Source organism: Anguilla anguilla, chromosome 3, assembly GCF_013347855.1.
Source record: "Anguilla anguilla isolate fAngAng1 chromosome 3, fAngAng1.pri, whole genome shotgun sequence".
NCBI lineage: Eukaryota > Metazoa > Chordata > Actinopteri > Anguilliformes > Anguillidae > Anguilla > Anguilla anguilla.
In genome coordinates, this window is record NC_049203.1 from 60056835 (window position 1) to 60077441 (window position 20607).

Sequence of the window (20607 nt, forward strand, 5' to 3'; positions counted from 1 at the left end):
TATTCTAAGAGGTACACGAATAATGAACGCTTCGTTCAGACTAGCTACTATATTGTTTAAACCTACATAGTTATTCGTTAATATGAACTGTTCTTGTGACAAGGGTAATACAATTCAGACAATGTGCATAGGACGAGTCCAGGCTTAAATAACTGGCTGCCCAACCCTGTTCCTGGAGATCTACCGTCCTGTCGGTTTTCACTCCAACCGTTAACAAAGCACACGTCATTTAACAGCTAGAGATCTCATTGAGCTGCTAATTAGTAGCCTAGAATCAGGTGTGCCAAATCAGGGCTGAATTGAAAACCTGCAGGACAGTTGATCTGCAGGAACAGGTTGGGCAGCCCTGCATCTACTACTAGCCAAAGCCTTCTACAGTTAAGCCTGGAAGGCCCTACTGCTTCTACTACTACTACTACTAATAGTAAATTAACTAATTAAGCAGTAATACCGAATTAAACAGATATCCATGGCACAGTATCATTTTCAACCGGAATTGGACTATACTGGAACATCATGAAAAGGGCAACAGTTGCCTCAGACAGTAAAATATCCAGTGTCACTTCAACTCTAACAGTGTTATTTCAACAGTAACAGAATGGGACCAAATGTTAACTGTTAGTGTTGAATTAACACTGTTAGAGTGAAATTAGCACTGGGCATGTTACTGTGCACCAGTAAGTCAGACCACTACATGTTAATTTGGTTTATTTTATATTATAGTTTGTGTTATTATGAATTATAAAAATTATAATAATATCTCCAATATAAAAAATATTGGAGATACCAAAAAGCTGGGTGCTTACTTATTCGTATAAGACAATCCTGATCGGGATCTCGTGAATCATTCGGTTCTTACCATCGACGACTTGACCTCCTCTTTGCGCGGCAAACTGCCCCACCCTTTAAGAATAGCACAGGCAAAAATCATCTCTTGATTCTTGTACACAGGAGGAGTTTTTGAAAGGTAGCCTATGCCTACTGAGCGATTGTCATGTTGTTACAGACAGCAATTAATGTTGCCATTGTTTTGTTGCTTCTTTCGCGTTTTTAGAGTTTGTGCCTGAGCTCAATGTTTACACTTTACGCGGTTTATCTGCTCTTTTGCCATACTGTTCAGTTGGATAGCGTTCAATTGTTAGCTAGTAGCTAACATGCTTTCATTGCATTTCGCTTTTTCGAATGTTTGATTTTGGAAGGGGAAAACATAATAACAAAGACATATAACAAAAGACCGAAACAATATCCCAATGAAGGAGAAAAGCTTTAGTTCAATAAGAAGTCGATCAGATGAGTACAAAGGAGATTGGATTGAAGAGATATTTAAATGTAATCATAAAACTAAATACGAAGTAAAATTTTAACCAGTGAACATAACGCGGCATGGCATTATACATTTCTCAAAAAAAGTAACGTAGACTTCACGACCAATGAAACGCTGCTTTACAAAACTAGCTAAGAATGACAAGTGGTTTGGAAAATTCGCATAATAATGATCAGATGAAAAGAGCGGCGATCTCAATAAACTTGTCATTCAGTCTTACAAGGTTCAATCATATCTGGGGGTATTTAGCATAACTATGAGCCCACGTTTCTAATCCTCAAAGGGTCCCGGTGGTACTTGGCTTTGCACTGTAGTCATTCAAGGTCGCAACCCTGCAGGAAATATGGGCTGCCATAGCAACACAGAAATGGCTTCTAAAGGCTTAGCATAATTCTGCCCTAATAGAAAAATAACAGCGCCAAATCCCGTCCTTAGTGAACTGGCTTATTCGGTGGAGACAGACTCCCACCTGTGATCCACACACTCGCGAATGGTCAAAGACTACTGCAAAATAATACATCTGTTTTAAAAAGGGAACGATGGTTGGGATTTCTCAACAAGCTGAATTCGTCCTCCATCTTGCAGCTGGAAACAGCCTACGATTCAAACCAGCAGTAGCCTACGTTGCAAAACAAGGAATGTATCATCTTGGTGCGTGCGTAACACTCACCTTAGATATGTACGTTTTTCGGGGACTTTTATTGTGCAAGTTGTACCCGAATTATCTACTGAAAGATAAAGCAACTAGAAACTAGTTTGTTGTGTTTAAATGTCACAGCACAGTAATTAATAGGTACATCAATCGAATAACAGATATGAGGAAATAAAAAACAAAATGAAGGATTGTAAACATTCTTTCTGGTGAATGCGTGGTTCGCCCTCGGTCGTTGTCAGGGTATCTGACTGTTTAGAGAGTTGTTTCCTGTGAGCCGCATGCCAGCGTGAGTGACAGCACGCTCTCTTTGTGCTCAGAGGCCACAGCCTGTATCCTGTGACACACAGCAAACTTGTCAAGACCGGTGAGCTGGAGAGTACCCAGTAGAAACATCTGTGACTGACAGCCACCAGTCCAAAAAAAATGCACTTTAAAAAAAGCAGTAGATGGAGATTGAGAAATGTGAAGTTGCAAAATATAAGATGGGTGGGAGGGGGGTGTGCAGGGCTTTTTTTGGGAGGTGGGGGGTGGAGGAGGCTGCCTGCTAGATGAAACTGGGACATTGTCTCCACTGTCATGGTTCCTGTCTGTATCATGTATGCCTACCCCGTCGGCCCCGCCCTTTCTTACTCTGTCAGAGGAAGGCATGAAATAACAGTGTTCCCTTCTGTTTTTTTTTTGCGCCTTTGTTGCCAGCGACGAGGAAGACGGATTCTCGTCACTCTCTGATCGATGTCAGAAGGAAGGGATCCAGCCGGGTGGAGTAAGCCTGCCGAGATGCATGTGAGTTAAAAACACGCACGTTCCTCTGCTAATCACATTGCCTTGTGCTCTCCTTACAGAGAATCCCTTGTTAAAAATTAGCTGCCTGCATTTTTCAAAACCTGTGTGATGAGCCAAAACAATAAAAACAGGAAGAATGATATAAAACACTATATATGTATTCCCTGGCTATAGTAATAATTCTCAGCGGAGTGCATCATTCCTTATGCCTTAAAAGCTTATAATGTACTTTGCTGTATGTCTATAATAGGAGCCTTTTGATTGGGGCATGCATCTTAGACGCCTGTCCAGATCACAAGAAAACTTGTCCTTACATTTTCTTTCTTACTATATTGTAATTTTCTTGATGTCTTTGAATGTGAATGCTCATGCTTTACCTTGAGGAGCACCCGGGTGATCTTATATCTCTCTCACATACACAAACACATGCATGCACACAGATATATACACATTTCCTCCTATTACCCAGCAGTTTCCTGTTTTCAGAGTTTCGGGTCTTAATCTCAGGAACCATACATTCTATTATGCTGAAATCTACACTACAGGGGACTTTCCATAAAAATAAAATTAGTGATATTTAAAAAAAATCTTTTTTTTTTTACTACATCATGTCATCCAAAACACTTTTATTATGTCAGAAAATTATAATACTTACATTTTCTTTTGCCGGGCCTCAGGAGGGTACGGCATATGTGTAAAATAACTTTCCCCCGGTAATGGACCCATCATCAGCAACGTCTCCTCTGACTGCCCCCCCATTAAATCCCCTGGGTTGTGTTGGTCCTCAGAGTCAGTGGACCTGCAGATGCTTTTATCAACACCCAAGCTCTGAATGGGAAATCAGAGAGAGGTGTCACTAAATTATTCGAAGCTTTTTAGATGCTTTCAAGCAATAGCCATAAAAACTAAAAATCAGATGGCAGTGTGCTTGCTATTCATATCAGGAGCATTCAAGCTGTGCAAAACACATACCTCCATGTGGCCCAAAGCTCACTGTCTAATATTCCTCATCTTAACTTTAAATCAATCTTTATATTTGGGCTGACCTAAAGAGCGACTCATTAGTACTAAAAGGGAGGCTTTGTCATGTAAATGCATGTTTTACATTTCATTTTAGTTAAGGCTTCTTATCAGTGTATCTCTCCGCTGTGGGGTGGGGTGGTGGTGGTAGTGGTGGTGGTGGGGGGGGGGGGGTGTCATCTTTGAAATTCAAATCGCAGTGTGCCTTCTTTTGAAAAACTCTGGTGTAGCTTTCTTTTTTTTCTTAAAAAAAAGAAAGGCAGTCAACTGCTGTGATTTGTTCTGCCATTGCGTTGGGTTGTAGTTCTTCGTCGTGATTCATGCCGCTTTTTCGCGGCTCAGCCGTCAGAGTTATTTGGGTTGGCGTCCTCTTGTTGAACGGGGTGCAGTGACCACAGCGGTCCTTTCTCACGGCTCCCAGTAGGCCCACGCGGTTGATTTTCGGTATCAGGCTTGAAGAGCGGCGGACTCGGCGATGTAATTAAAATCGGCGCGCCGAGCAGCCGTTGACCAACAAGGAAGCCGACTTCCCCCGCTGTTCACTGATGGGGAAATCCCACTGAATCTCCCCCCCAAAGCTCCCCTGTTTGAGAGTCTTAAACCGGGCACCTTTCTACATCAAAGCCCAGAGAGGCAGTGCTGCTGTCGAGCTCTGCAGACTTGGGGGTAAGAATAACCTCAGCCGGGATCCTGACACCGCTGGTCTAATTTGCCTTGTATCGCCCACCTCCCCCCCCCCCCCCCCCAGCCCCCACCTCCCCACCCACCCCCCTCAGGCCCTGGCGCAGTCCAGGCCTGATCCAGTGCTGGCACTGATATCTGACAGGCTCACACAGAGAGGTGTGGGAACTTAAAGGCGTGTGGGGCTCCTGCACATCCTACCCGGCGCCTCAGAAGGGCAGTATGAAAGCGCGTTCAATATGCCGGTCAGCGCGTTCAAAGTGCTGCGCGCCCTCTAGCCCTGGCAAGCTCAAAGGGGCAGAGGAGCACGCTCAGTGAGGCCAATCTGACCCCCCCCCCCCCCATTAGTTTAATGAGTCAGGGATCGTATTAGTATTCCGAGGCCTGCTCGGGTCTGCTTTTTTCATCCTTCAAGGAGTTTTAGGGAGTTATCCTACTAACTTGCAGGGTGACAAGGGGAGCTGGCATAGGAGAGCGCTCTGCTAATCTGAGATCAATATCCAGCTGTCAGTCCTCCGAGGGCAATTTCCAACAGTTAGCAGTGCATTGTGGGGAGCCGGGCTCGGAGATAAAGTGAAACATTTACTGTCATTGGGAGAATTTTCTCACAACCTTTTTTTTTTTTTTTTTTTTTTCGCCTGCAATTCAAACCTGTTAACATTTTTTAAAAGGGTAATAAAAAAAACAAAGCGGGATGACATAAGCGGCAGACGAAATGGGTCAGGTGGCCTTTTTATTTGCATCATTAAAATTCACTTGGCAGGAAGTGGAGAGCATTCTGTGCTGGAGGAATGAGTTGCTATATTCAGTGATTCTTCACAGATGCAGTGTAGCACCGCTAAATTAAATCTTCCTTCCCCAGAAGGGCCTGGATCTGCCGGCTCGGGACCGGGCAGGAAAATTACAAGGAGTCGTAACATTCTATCCTTCTAACAAGCGGCCAGACGTGCAGTTGGCGGTGTGTTGCAACAGGCTACTTACTTCTTTGTTGCCCCTGCCGACGCGCCACCGAGGGTCACCTGTAAGAGATTATGGAGACAGTGGTGTGAGGCGGGACTCAGGAGACCAGGAAGCGGCGGCTTCTGGAGCTAATTAGAGCCGCGGTAATGGAGCCCCGCTCCGCTCCACATCAAACGCTAGCGGGACGCTAGCCTGGAAGGACGTCTCGGGGGGGGGGAGGCATCGGGGGCGTCGGGGGCGACGGGACCCATGCGGCCAGCAGCCGGGGCACGTGCTAGGGGTTCGGGCGTGACCCGCGTGCCGTGGGCAAGCTGGGATGGGTCAGAATCACGCTGGGGTGCATCTCAGGGCGGGCTTACCTGCAGGGTTGTGAATGCGGAGCCTCCGTCCCTCGGAAGGGAATCAAACCTGGGTAATGGATTGAACTGAGAGGGGAGGGGAGGGGAATAAACAAACAACTGGCAGCAGCTACCTCTAACAAACACGGCCGGAAAGACAGGGTCCCTCATTCGTCTGCAGTATGAACAGACGGATGTGTTCGTTTGTGAGAGTAGGGCTTTGCACGGACGTTGGCCAAGGAGCTATATTTCTGACAAAATAACTGAAGATGACAGAAAGCCCCCCGCGGTGTAAAACTGTACTTTTTTCGCAGATGATTAAAAAAAGTAAAGAACAAGAACTTTGTACAGATTGTCCCATTTGAAATAATATAAACATATAAATAAATAACTATACTACACCAAAGAAAACGACCATGCACCAGTTGGTGTAGTGATTTGTCTGGTTCATTCTGCTAAGGAAGAAGATGCTGGCATGCTAAGGAGTTATTTGGCCTAAAAGGTGACTGTGAATTATTTGCACTTATTTTGTGCACCCTTTTAAATGCACATCAAACACCCAGTATCAAAATGAAATAGGTTAGTGTTTCTGTCATTGTGTGAAGTCAGTGTGTGAGTTCAATGAACAATTGATCTTTTATTTATTTTGGACGTACACACCAGGCATATTCATTTGACATGAATGAACAGATGGGCGCAACATTGGAAACATTGTCAAGTCGTATAAATACAAATATATATATTTATGATAGAAATATATCTCTGTTATGTCTTATCAATGTGCCACAGGAAAGTCAAACTATAGTGTCATTTATCAATGAAATTGACCAATAGAAAATCTCAATGCGTTTCGAAATCATTTGCAATGTGATACATAACACACAGTGATCATAGGCAGGGGAAAAGTACTCCATGGGAAATAAAAGAAACAAGAGACAAAATGTGAGCTGTAAGACTGAATACCGGTGTGTGCTCAGTATCGCTTGTCAGTCACATAGATCCCTAATCTGCAGTCAGTACACAGAGTTTGATGAGACTAACCTCACGTCTAAGAGATAAGCAAAGAAAAGAACTTGGAGAAGAGTGAGAGTTCCCTTCAAAAGGCAGGTGATCCTGCCTGGCATTTCCAGCTCGTGTGAATTATGGGAGCACAGGAGGAAAATCCATGACCTCAGCTAACCACCACATTAAAAAGCACCGTAAACAAGCATAGAATCTTGGTTTTAACTTTCTGTGCCCTGTATGTCAATAAGCTGTGCATTGAAAGCAAAGAAATAAACCGAATAGCCCAAATACATGATATAGCCCAGTATTGGGTCAAGGCAAAATAAACCCAGCAGTTTTAAACGGTCAGTGTCCAAAATCTAAATCCGAAAATAGCAAATTTGAATATTTTATTCCATATGACCAAAACACAATACCACAGAACATTCAGACTGAAATAGAAAAAAGTAAATGCATTGCAGTCAAAAATATACTGAATTTTCAAACAACAACAACAACAACAACAAAAGTCTTGTTCTCACCAAATCTGGAGGATTTCTTGGTATCCCTTCTGACTGGGAAATCCTTTATTTACTTCATTTTAAGGTGATAAATATGGACATCAGCAACTGGTGACACTGTATCTGTAAAAAAAGAAAAAAAAATGTCAGCATTTTACACTCTCTCGGTTACCAAAAAGAGAAACTTGGCTCTCGTGATAATTCCTCTGGAGAGCTCGGAAGTGAGGTAGAACAAGGATATTCACTACAAGAGAGAGGTAACCAGTCAATGAAGAAACTGAGACTTCTTAAAAAGATAGCACCCCATTGCTGTTGATAGGATAAGAGTCATTATTAGAAGTGAAAGGGATGTGGTAAATTCCTCTGTATACTTAGTACATCTCCTGATGATTTATTTATGCTTTTTTTTTAACATTATGTTAACTCATAGCTTTTTTTTGTTGTTTTTTTTGGAAAGAGCACTGTGACCCAGCTTCGAGGATACAGGTGTGGAAGTTCCTTGCCGTTATATACGGCATGTTTGACATGCCACAATGATTATTTTCACAATGTTTTAACAATATTTATCCATTTCACCATTAACACTGAAAATTCCGTGGAAGTTCACGATTATTAATTTCGAATTAATTTTTCTGCAAGGAACAAACAGATTGATTTGAGGCTCACGTTGAACTGCAGGTGCTATCTTGGATGGACAGGCAAAACACACCATCCAAGCCTCCGAAAATAACATCTACGAGTCGCAGAGAGACTCCATCAGTCCCGAAAGCACCCTCATCACTCCCAGATAAATCCGAAACAAACCTGATCTACAGTTTTACTGCTGTTATTTTTTTTTTATTTCAAGTCGGATGTCAGCTGTTGTTAAAATTGAGTTCCACAAATTAGGAGTAGGCTTTGTTGTTGGCAGTCAATCGATTTAATATTTAATATTATTGACTTTTTTTAATATCCTTTTTTAATTCATAATTCTTTTTGTGAAATCAGTCTATTAGCAAGACCATAATACTGATCTTTTAAATGAACTGAGTTTATTCCTGTCAAAGACAAAGCTATTTTTTAAAATAAACATATATGCTGATTTTATAAATTATTGCTTGGCTTAGTCTCATAAAATAAATTGCTATTGGACCCAGAAAAAAAACAAAAAAAGACATCAGGAAGTGTTGAATGTGGCCCGGGACTTCTGTATGCGTGAGACTGAAATTCACTACAAGGAATATATGCAAGGTGACCTTGATGAAGATGAGACGCTGAGGACCCTTTAGAATGTATGCGACTGACTAATGATACATTTTGATCATTCAAAAAGACTGTATCTCTGTATCCTTGGATATCTTTCATAATCTATTTCCTTATGCTCCGCTGATAGGGGTTTATAGACAGGATGTCATTGCGAGTAAAAACTGATGGATGAGCTTTGGCTAAGAAAGGAAACTTGAAGCGCGACTGAAAAATAATGAATTTAATTTTTTTTATTTTTTATTTTTGATTGCCGCCAGTATGAAAGTAAGTATCCTGACATTTTATGGGTTCTGTCTCAGACTATATATCTGTCTACCCATCCGTCAATCCCTCTTAATTCTGTCCGGGGGAAATATATAAAATCAAAGCCAGCTGGGAAAGGAACTATCTCTCTCTCATGGTGTCTTAGTGATGATATACAAATCAAAGACATATGAAGTCTGCATGTTTCTTCAGAGCGTGAGTGATTGAACTGGTGCCACATACAGCTGTACAACTTCAGTTCTTTTAGAAAGTACTGGAGATGTGAAGCTTTTCTCTGTGTTCCTCCTGTTTATTGTCAACTGTTTTCTGTCTTTTAAAAACTCTCATTTGAAGAGCACTGTGGAAGTCTAGATTCCATATCATTCCTAGATTGTGAACTGTTTTTGTAACAGCAGCAGTTGTTCCCCTGGCCTAGACCTTTACCCTGCTCTGGGCTTATCTAAGAGGCTGTCACCATTTCTATGACTATCTAAACTTTAATAATAGGATTCTACCCTCATATATTAAAACTATGGTGTTCTCTTTGTCAGGAAACACTTCCCCAATGCAGATTGTTTTGTGTGCTATCTGGGAATTAATTTGAAATTCCCTTTTACGTTTGAGTTTACACTCCGTGCATACTAAGCAAAATATTGGAATAAATTTCCCAGGAGTTAAAGCTGAACACAAGACGACAAAATAAAACAAACTGGCTGTCGCCTCCAGCTCTGGACGTGTGGGCTGGCCTTTAACTGGTCTGCTAAGGAACGGGTTGTCCACACTTGCACATGAGAAACGTTAAGAAAACTTTTCCTTTTGAGTTAAACTGGGCTTCCTGTGGAGGTTAAGTACAAATTTAAAAGGGAAGTAGCTCTTTTTGCAATTTACAGGATAAATGAACTGAGGCATCAGCGATATTGGATCTCATTGCTGTGTGCCCATAACATCGAGTAATACATTTTATCAGGTGCTATATTATCATTTTTTGAACTGAAAATGTTATGTAAGGATGAAAAAAAACAGCGATGCACACTCCGATGCAGAATAATGTTCCATGGCTGATTATAACCAAAGAGAAGACGTGGTTTAAAATGCATTAAAATACTATGACAGCAGTAATTTGATTCAGACAATGGCAACAGACGGTATTTAGTTTCATCTTTGTTCCAGAACACTGCAGCTAAACAAGCAAGTGGCAGTTCAGTCTCCAGGAAGGAAATCTCTGACTCTCTGCACACGCTGGTGCCGTAGATGTTTAGCGGAGCCGAGGGAAGGCGAATCTTCGCTTAGCGATTACGTCTTTTTTTTTTTTTTTACGGCGGTTCGTCATGGCGGCTGTCTGCACCGCCTCTGCGGCGCAGTCTCAATCGCGGCCAGCCCCCCCCCCCCCCCCCCCTCCCCAGCCGGGGCCGCGGAGACCGCGTGAGCAGCAGATGTCTTCATAGAGGGGCCCAGCGTGGCGCGGGAGCGAGGCCGTCGGGGCGATTCCATTTGGCGGCTTTCTTTTTTCCCGGTAGCCCCTCGGAATTGGTTTTAACGTCCCCCGAAGTTGTGAATTCTGCTTCATTCGGTACATCACAGGGCCCCGGCGGCACGTCCCGAGCGAGCGAGATAGCGGCCGTCCCAGATATCAGAGCTTTAGCAACCAATCCTGCTATAAAATAAGTCATTAATATTCAGAGTGCACAGTGCCACTTTTTTTTCCCCAAGCAAATTGAAACATTGGTTGTGTAGTGGTGACACAGTCAGTTCACTCACTTCTGCACCTTAAGTGGCGGCTGGCACTAAGGATCAGCCCTGGGTCCTGTGCGTATTTCAAATACTCTTAACTCTTTAGACGCTGGGGAAATAGGAAGACATGCTTGCAAAAGCTGTTCCCTGACTATTTAAATTAGTGGGGATCTAGTAAAATAGCGACACACTTGACTTGACGCAGTGTCTTGAGCAGTTAGTTTACAAAACTAATTGCTGGTTTGTTTGGCTAGCTTGGCGCTTATTTATTATGAATAGGCCTTCTGTGTCTTCTTGGCGATATCACACATTTGCAGTTCTGAGACATAACACTGATGGTCTCCACTTTTTTAAGTAACTCTGGATAAGATTGTAATACTGAAAGATACTGAATGAAAGAATGCTGTCCTTTTTCTTTCATAAATTTCACAAATTAACCCAGCGGATCTTTTGAAACTGTTTTATGTTTTTTTTAAATAACAAGGAACATTCAATACTACATTTATCATATCAACATTATGGGCAATCAACTCTGGAGCTTATTGCATTTGTGTCTTAATTATCCCTCAAATCAATCACTTCTTTGAGATTTTAAGAGAATGACTGTGTAAGCAGCATCCAAAACTACTTTTTGGTCATTATAAATTTTTGGCAATTATTATTAATTGTCTTGTTAATGTAGTTAGCTTATTGCAAATGTAAATTTTAAATATGTAAATGTAAATAGAAATAGTTCATAGTGTCCTACACTTCGACATTCTATTTTCGGCAAAAGATGGGGACACATGGTTTGAGTAGCAGAGCGATAGTTTGAGGAATTTGTGGGTTTATATCACTGGGAGGCGGGGGCGGGACCATCTGTGGCCGACGCCTACTGAGTGCCGCACAGCCTGGCGCTCGGAGCCCAAGCCCCGCCCTCCGTACGCATCACTTCTGCCGCAGTGCAGAGTGCCCGCCGCCACTCGCGGCTCCGCAGACAGGACGTGCTGTCCCGTCTCTGCGGCTGTCAACTCATCAGCCGAATTATTAGCATTACCGCCAAACGCATGTGCGCTATTCATGGTAAAGTCATACCAGTTTACTTATGCTTCTGATGCCAAGGAGGCCAAATGTGTGCCTTGTTTGGAAATGACTTGTTGCAGATAGTCATAAAAAATGAATGGCTATCCCACAAAATGTGTTTGTAAAAACATCAGACTTTAGAGAAATCCTTACAATAAAATAAGTTGATGTTATGTTTATGTGCTATAGGCACTTTTTTTAAGAGTGTTTGTTTTTTTTTTCTCCTTCCAAAATCAGTTTGTAAATGGGATGGTTTGTGTCATCTTCAGAAAGTAATCACTTTCAGCCTGGCAGAGGATTAGGGTTTAATGGCATTAGACCTTCACAGTTGTGACTCATGGGGATAAGCATTGCTAAAGGTGGGCTAGATTTGACGTAATGCTCAGAATAAGAATGAGGTAAAACTGGTAAGCTCTGCTTTGCCGTTAGCTATTGTACCTTGCCAAGCTGACCTTCAGTTCATCGAAACCAAGCAAGCTTCAGAACCCTGTGTTTGTAGCAGCAACCCCCTGCTGGAGTGTCCTCGCTATGATTTACTGTACAAATACAGAAAAACAGCAGTATAAATTACTTAAAAGTGTGTGCTACTGATTGCTTAACAGACTTTTGGCACAGATTCGGGTTCAGTCTACAGAAAATTCAAAACAAGCATGGGGGAAAAACAAATTGTACAGTAACAATGCATGTGTTCCCACCTGTAGGAAAGTAAGTCTCAGAAATGGAAGCGATATAATTTATCAACAAAAATAGTAATGCCAGTGTAAGATACCCATGATTGGTGGGATCAGGCAGTCACTCAGACGCTGTGAAATCTTGTTTAAAGATTTCAGAGAGCACCTGTTAACTTCAAAATTCAGAACACAAAAATGCGCAGTGTTGCTAATCGTTGTCTAATGAGAGGTTTTATGTGCACCTGTTTGGCACTAATTGTTCGTTAACTTGAGGTATTGGAAGGTAGAGGTAGCCCATGCTGCCGGCCATGACGGCCAACTTTTTAAAATTTTCTTGTTTTATAATCAAAGAGATACTTCTTGACAGCTCCTCCTAATGCTCCTTTTGATGAAAGTTTTTGCCTTTGATTAGAAATTCAGTTCTTAAAGATAAAAAGTTAAAATATAATCAAAAGGATTTGACTTAAGTGTTAACAATTTTATTATTCATCATTTTATTTAGTAAAATGGGCCATGCTATGTTTCATGCTATGAAAAAACTGATTTTGGCATTTTTGGGCAAAATGCGGCAGGGTAAGATTGTCTTGTTGGGGAAGGACCTATAGCTGTAATTTTTGCAGTGTGTCTGTGCTGCTCACTCCCTGTTGCATTCATTACAGTATTTCTGAACCAAACAATTCTGTAGACACACTTTGTTGGTAATTGTTCAGGCTGGTGAATCTCATAGCATAAACAAAGCAAGATTTAATCACAGAATTTACTCTGTGCAGCGGGATGTGAGGAGCAATTGAATAGCTGTGATTGACAGCTGTCACTACTATAAAAGAACCATTGCACAGAGACAAAGAAATGCCTCAGTTGATTTTGGAGGTGTTGCTCTGGAAGATAAAGGAAAATAATTGTTGTGGTGTAAGTTAGGCAGGGACATGACTGCTTAAAACAAGATGTTTCTGTGTGGATTTGAAACATAAGGAGGGGTGGGAGTGGGGTGTTCCCTGTGTAAAATGCTGGGTGGGTTTAAACAGACCCCACCCCCCTAGTACCCCCCTCTCCCCCCCCTCCCTGTGCTGTACCTCTGCAGCATAATATGGGGGCAGCGGTGCCGAGTAAGGAACAAGAGCAGGGATGGACTCCCATGGCCCAAACCACTGCCAGAGTGCCCAGGCCAGTTGTGCATGATGGTTAATGAAGACACACACTGGCTGGACCCCATCACCCTGGCAACAAGATGTCACTGTAAACAAGCTGGAGGGGACATTGGCAGGCCACTTCCTGGTTATATAATGGCGACCCTCTTTTTTCAAAGAGGAAGATCACAGGCCCTCTTCCAGGGAATGTGCACAAATTAAAATAGCAGGCTAAAAACGTTCAATTATGTAACCATAATTTAATATATTTTCATATAATTTTATAATGCATAATTATAATTGAACTATAAATCCCTGAAAAGCAAATTAGATAATAAAATACAACGTACTCCCCTTTCCAGCCGACCCCACCCTCCTTGCCCCCAGTACCCCGCCCCCCACCCCCCGTGCGCCCCCCTTGGCCTTCAGAGTCTCTCACTACCATTACTCATTATTCTGTAACTCACAAAATTATATAATTGGCAACCCAATAACCAGTCAGATAAACTCCTTGATTTGATTGGAAGCGAACAGCTATGTGCGGTCAGGGACATGCCCCTATGCACCATGATTATTGAGTCTCCATTTTCACTCAAGCTCCACTGTCTCTTTAAACAAATTTTAGTTTAGCTCTTTTGATTAAAACATTAACTGAAATGGAAATCTGAATACTGGGTCCACTTTTCCCATGAAAAGTGCCCTGCTTTGGCGATAAATGTGCAACAAAAAAATTGGAAATCTAAAATTTTGGTAAAGTATGAAGCTGAAATTAAGGAAATAATGCTGTCAAGTGCTCAATGAACATGATTACTCAATAAAAAGTACATGCCGTCTGTAAAGAAAAGTGACCAGTTTAAACCATGGCTTTATATACTTCCCAATATAACGCTGCCAATCCGCCATCTTTTTCCCTCATCTGCAGACATTTTAAATTTTGCTTTGCATAGCAACGGAGTTGGCCTAAAATTCTCCGTCTGGAGAAGACCGTAGGTACAGACAGACAGACGGACAGACAGTCAGGCATGTTCTATCATCAAAACCATCTTTTGTCTCATGTTATTTCCACCCCATTTGACAGAAATAACCTCCTATACTCCACAGATAAAATCATAAGGTTAATATTTTCGGTTATTTACCAGCTAAAGGCAACATAAATAAAAAATGACAAATTCAAAACGACAGCTACAGTCAATGCGCGATATGAAGGGCGATGACTCAGGCAGTGCTCTGACCTTCTTTTGCAAGCAAACCACAAACCATAGATATTCTGCTTGAATAAATGTAAAATTTAACAGTTAAAGAGTTTTTGCTAAATAATAATTTTTATTACTGAGTTTTGTACCCTGTGCATTATTGTCTGTGGCTATTTTAGTTTTGCAACTATATCTGAAAATGACACGTTCAATTAAAATTTTTCCTTTATTCTGACTAGCAATGAGATGTAAATGTTTGCACATTTAGTATCCCGCTTTTTATCTTTGGTTTTGATGATTGTGGAACTCATTCAGATGTGTTTGTGAAGGAAAAACGTAACACTTCTATTAAACTCCGAGTTAAGGAGAAACCGTGATTGAATATGGAGATTTATCTTATTTCTCTTCTTCTTTTGACTGTTAAATAATGTTGACAAATGTTTAAATCCCCAGATTTTCGTCATTAAGTTTTGCCTTTTTGTGCAAAATATTAGCTCAACAAGTGAATAGATATTCAGCAATAAAAACAATTATTTTTTAAAAGGTTTGCTGTTCTGTAGATTATGCAGTTTTATTCGTAGTAGAACTGCCTTTCTGTACAGGTAGTTTATTTCTGTTGCATTTCTGTTCCGGGACTGAATTCGTAAAACATTGGGACCAGGAAAGGTTTCATGCAGCACTTTATAGTTGATGTTTTCCCTTAGAGTATTGAGGACGTATATCAGTGGGTGCAATATTGTTTTAAAGAACAGCCCACCGAAAAGCCTAGCGTAAAGTATCAGAAATTCACTGATATATTAAATAAAATTAAATCTAATGCTATATATAATAATTACAAGTATTAGCAAAATATACAATTCTCAGTCCCTTATCATATAACTTATTTCTCCGGATGCATATTTTAATACTGTAAACAGGCGCAGCATTGCACTTGATATCAAATAGGACTGACATGATTCTTCTTTGAATTGTATTTTTCAGATTTTTTTTTCCTGGCAAAAAATAAGACTTTATTTTAACAAAACAAGCATATTTTGAACTGAAACAGCAGTATAGTTGGTTGTATCCTTATTCGGGAATTTCCACAGTCCACACACAAGTTATATATTGTTACTTAGCCTTTTACATAGTAAACGACACAGAAAACAGATTTAATCAGAAATTAGGCGAAAGCAGCCAATGTTGATTTTACCCAGACTGAAGCTATGTAAAGTGATCATTACAATAATTTGGAAGTGATGTGATGTATTTCTTGTTTTTTAAATATGTTGCATCCATTTTTGTCATGCTGCTTTATAAGATTGTTAACTCTATACGTAGACCCAATCACCTAGTGTATTGGTTATCGTACTTAATGTCTGAATTTTTAAACAATGCAAAACATCAAATGCGTTCGCGTGTTTATATTTTATATTATTTATCATTTATATTATTTATCAAAATGTCAAAATCGAAAAAGACAGTTTTTCTTTTGAATAAATGCTTGAGAAAATGCAGCGTTTCATTTGTGTTCTAATCAGAGCAGTCCTCTGGATCCTCATAGTTAAGTGACGGAGAGGTGAGCAGTACAGTCAGTCAGTTTCACAGCCTCTGGTTTCCAGTGTGCCACTGGTAACCTGAGGAAAGCCTAATGAAGATCAGCTAGCTACCAATAGTTTCCCCATTCCATCAGAATACACACTAAAAAAAAGCCCTTGAACTCTTTAGCAGAAGACTGCGCCACTTTCAAGTAGCTGTCAATTCAGACACACAAGAATCCTAGTTTTACAAGATCTCTTCTTCCCTGAAAAAACATACTTTTTGAGTCTTAGGACTGATGATTCATGAGTGGATGATTTGGAGGGGTTCCTTGCCTGCTCTTTTGTAAGAGGCAGTTCAGTAAATGACACCATTCATCATTAAAACACGTTTGTCTTTTAACAGTGATGATTGTTCTCGTGCTGTTGTGAAAGGGGCTCAAAATCAGTGTCTGTTAGGAAACTAATAGAATGGTAAACAGGTGGCAGGAATTAAATGTGTAATGTGATTTATAATGTAGTTTGTATTGTTTGTAATATATATTTTAAAGGTATGCTGGCTCAGGCTGTTATAGGCTAGTATGTATATTTTTGGACCGTTGTGCCCAGTGAATAGTGCGTGAACCCTGAAGCTTAGCTGTTCATGGAAATGAGCAGTTTTTCCCCAGCTTAATGCAGATGGACTCGTTTGACATCAAATGATAAAAGTCACAATTTAAATACGCACTTGTTTGTATGTGTTTTGGGTGGCAAAGGTGTTCACCACGTTTGTTTTGGTGTTCCTCTTTTGTCAGAAAACAACGAAAACATCTTAAGTTTCGTTCTGCTTCTGTGGTAAATACTATTAGACTACAACTCGCTGGCAACTAAACTCAGTAGGCATTAACCACCTGGTTCAAATCTTGATCCACACAAAAGAGCATACAAAATACTCAAATACTAGTTTTCACGCTGCACATAAACTTAGTTATATGTAAAAAATGTAAAACTACAAGCATGTGGTATGAAAGTACACAATATGATTTCTGTGAAGTTCCATATGTGAAACCCAGTCAGGTTTATCATAATTGGAGGAGGAAAAAGTTTATGATAGTCCCTTTTCATTCCCTAAGAAAAGGGGTTTCAAATGCCATCCAACAGTTACCCTCATATGCAATTAGTTCAGGAGATATTGATTAAGTATACTAGTTTACACGACAAAAGCTTTCCAGAACTATGCTGTTAAGAAACCTTTTTTTATGAAGCTTTAATATTTGACAAATAAATGCTCCTTAATGAAAAGTCTGACTTTGGAAAGTACACATAGTACCTCTGTATCTGAAAATTATTTGCAGCATCTTAGTATGCTCATGTTCTTTATATGATTCAGTTTCACATACTATTTTTTATTTGTTGTGTCTTTGACTGGGGAGAATAATTTAAAAAACACCGGAGCCAAAAATATATATTTTTATGTTCTTTTTTAAAGTCAACGGTACAAGGTTTGAGCCATTGTAGAAATGCACGATAAAGGTAGAACTATGAACAAATGTCAACTTTAAATCCGATGTTTGTAAAGGAAGGGAGAAAGCTTGAAGCTGCATTTGCGTGGCAGTCAGATTTCGCCTGTGCAGTCCGTGGCTAAATCCATGCACTGGCGAGAACTGTGGAAGTGGAACAGGCTGACGGAAACGCGGGTGTGGAAGGGTGGTACAGGGGCAGGGTAAAACGGGGTGAACCGCCATGAGCTGCATCTCTGCCGTAGCGCAGAACTCTGCCTCACACCTCAGTCGCGGCTGTGATCACTTGCGTAACGTGGTGCAGCGGCGGTAAGTTACTACTGACATTTACAGTAGTTAATGTCAGTAACTACTGAGCGTAGCGGCAGCCATTTTGTTTCCCTGGTTTTGCGCGCGCGTTTTATGTTTTAATAATGTCGCGGTAATTATGCATGATATGCATGTAAATACATTACTGAATGTAGCCTTTTCGGGAACATGGTTAACGGAAAAAAAACAAACAGCCATTAGTTCTGTGGAGGGTAGGGGGGAGTCAGCAGTGCTGCCCCTGGGCCCTGCTCGGTTGCTTAATTTCCTGCCCGGAATGTTCCAGACGGTGCTGAGCACCAATCCATCACATGGCTGTCTCACACCCACACCCACACACAAACACACCCACATGCGTGCGCTCACACACATGCGCGCGCACACACACACACACACACACACTTAGAAAACAGAGGATCAGCTGGACACGCTTCAGAACCTGACTTGAACACGCTTTGCCTCCCGCAACAACACGCCACCAGCAGCAGGACGTGCTGTGTGGCCGGGACGACCTTGGCGTTGTGTTTACTCTCAGACAGATGAACTGAACTGTGAGAAACGAGAGTGGACCCAGGCCCGCTGACAGCAGCTAATTTGCGGTGAAATTACAGACGCGCTGGCATTGTCATTTCGTAGACACGTCCTCTTCCATAGGCGGCCAGAGGTGCTTTCAGGTACATTGGGGCGAGGTTGGTTATCCAGGGGCTTACACAACAGGTGATTCAGCTGCCCCATTAAGGACCAATAAGAGAACGGCAAGCTCAGTATGTTGTCATGACACGTACTGCATTCTTTTAATTACCCCTTTATCAAGCCACATACTTTAAACATTTCTAAAAATGGGCAGAGGTGTAATATTTGTATATTCTCATTAAATTGCATGTATTCAAATGCGCTGAACTTCATCATCTCACTATTTTCCTTGATCTGTACATTTTTAATGTGTTTTTAACCGAAACAGCGGGAGTCTGGAGTAGCCTGAGAGTTAGGGAATATTCAGTCCATATGAATTTTGAATCCAGAAAATATGAAAACTAATCTGTAACAGTGGAAAAACCGTACCATATTTGGTCATGGAAAATTGTGCGCACACGGGAGTCGAATGTTTATAAAGCCTGTATAGATTTAAAAAATAACACTGTTATTTTCGTTATTAAGTCATTATTTTCATTTCTGTACAGGTATGACTAAGCGGTTCACAATACCCTGCAGATTAAACACATACATAACCAGGCTTATGACATCCAGGAAAGCCAGGAGGATAAATGTGGATAGCTGCACTGGTAGCCGAGAGGACGGCCCCCCTCCCAGCCCCTTCGGCTGGGCAGCGAGGCCTGCCAGACGGCGGGGGGAGAGCTCCCCTTCGTCTGGGTCTTTTTGGAGCTCGGCAGCACCATCCCCGGACGGACGGTCTGCACAGGCCGGCAGGAGCCGAATCACTCACCTCGGGCACGTGCTTCCCCTCTGTGGCTCAGCGTCGCCGCGAGGCTTGTTGCCGAGGTCGCGTCCGGGCGGAACGAGGGACGTCGGTGGGACGGTAGCAGGGAAACCTGGGATAGCGTCTTCTTTTTTCCCCCCACTTTCTTTTTCGCTCTCGGTCTTTCTCTCTTTCGTTCTTTTTTTGGTTCCTGTGTGAGGGGACCCGCCGGCGGCTCTAGGCCGTGTCTCCGTGCGGTTCCCCCAGTGTAAATCAGGCCCAGCCCGGCACAGGCAGGCTGCGCTGTGGGAGTGGCAGCAGGTCTGTGCTGATTTCTGGGGAAAGGCTTTGGAATTGAGACGTACAGCTGAGAGGCTAAAGTTACACTTTTTATCTCGACTTGGAGGGGGTCTCTCCCAACCTTCTGGAAGCCAGTCAGATTTGTTGAAATGTTTTTTTTTCTTCTTCTTCTTCTCCCCTTCCTTCAAATTTCAAATTCCTTTTTTGTTAACTTGTTCGGTTTCACTCCAAGCAATTGTTCTGCAAATGATGACCTGAATAAAAAAATAAAAAATAATTCAGACAGATGTGAAGGGAACTGCTAGTAAATCGAGTGAGGTTTTTTTTTGTGTTTATTTTTCTTTTTTTTCAATTCAAAGATTTTCTTTTAGAAGAATAAAGGGAGAGTGCATGTTGAAAAGTCCCCTTTCAGGGAGACTCAGCGTTAAGAGAGAGCAGTATGCCCCCTTCTGGTCCTTTCATTTTCCTTCCTCTCTCCTTTTTTTTGGCGTCTCGAAACGTAAGTGAGGAAATATCTTTTGATCGACCCCGAGCGAATGTTTGCTGGTGAGTTTTTAGTGGGATCCAGTCACCTGATTTGCGGGGACGTTGTCCTTACGAGACCTTGGTCAGATAGCCGTGCCTGTCTGGTGTAAATCTGCTCCTTGCGCTCATAGCCTCTCCATGGAAAACAGAGGGTTTAAGGCTCTAAGCTCAAGTCCACTCATTTTCCACCCGAGCCGTTGGCTGCTACCTGTCTGGCCTTGGGCTGTTCAACATGCAGATTATTCAAATTTAACAATAAGCAGGTTTTATGGCATAAGAGGCGGTCAGGGGCAACCGCTGTTCTATGTTTGATGCAGTGGCTTTCTCAGGGTTGTTGTGACATGTGCAGCTTATTAAAAGGGTTGCTTTCACCGTCAGTTTAGCACCTTAAACACGAGGGGGAGAATGAGAACAATCGCTGGCGGGGCTGCGTGTTTAGCAGAGCCCGTCGGAGCGCTGAGCGCAGGGGAGGCTAATGAAGTCACACGTTGGAGTGGCCTCTAAC

General features: G+C 41.8%; 1 long non-coding RNA gene across 1 annotated transcript in view; it reads right to left on the minus strand.

Annotated features, from left to right (window-relative positions):
* Positions 1 to 20263, minus strand: part of LOC118222994 — a 30087-nt gene extending 9824 nt beyond the window's left edge. The window contains exons 1-5 of the long non-coding RNA XR_004764372.1: positions 19305 to 20263; positions 7288 to 7389; positions 5445 to 5482; positions 3418 to 3590; positions 1 to 2748 (exon numbers count right to left, since the gene is read on the minus strand). The exon at positions 1 to 2748 is cut by the window's left edge and continues 9824 nt beyond it. This is a non-coding gene — a long non-coding RNA (uncharacterized LOC118222994). The remainder of the gene's footprint in view (positions 2749 to 3417; positions 3591 to 5444; positions 5483 to 7287; positions 7390 to 19304) is intronic.
* Between the last annotated feature and the right edge of the window lie 344 nt (positions 20264 to 20607).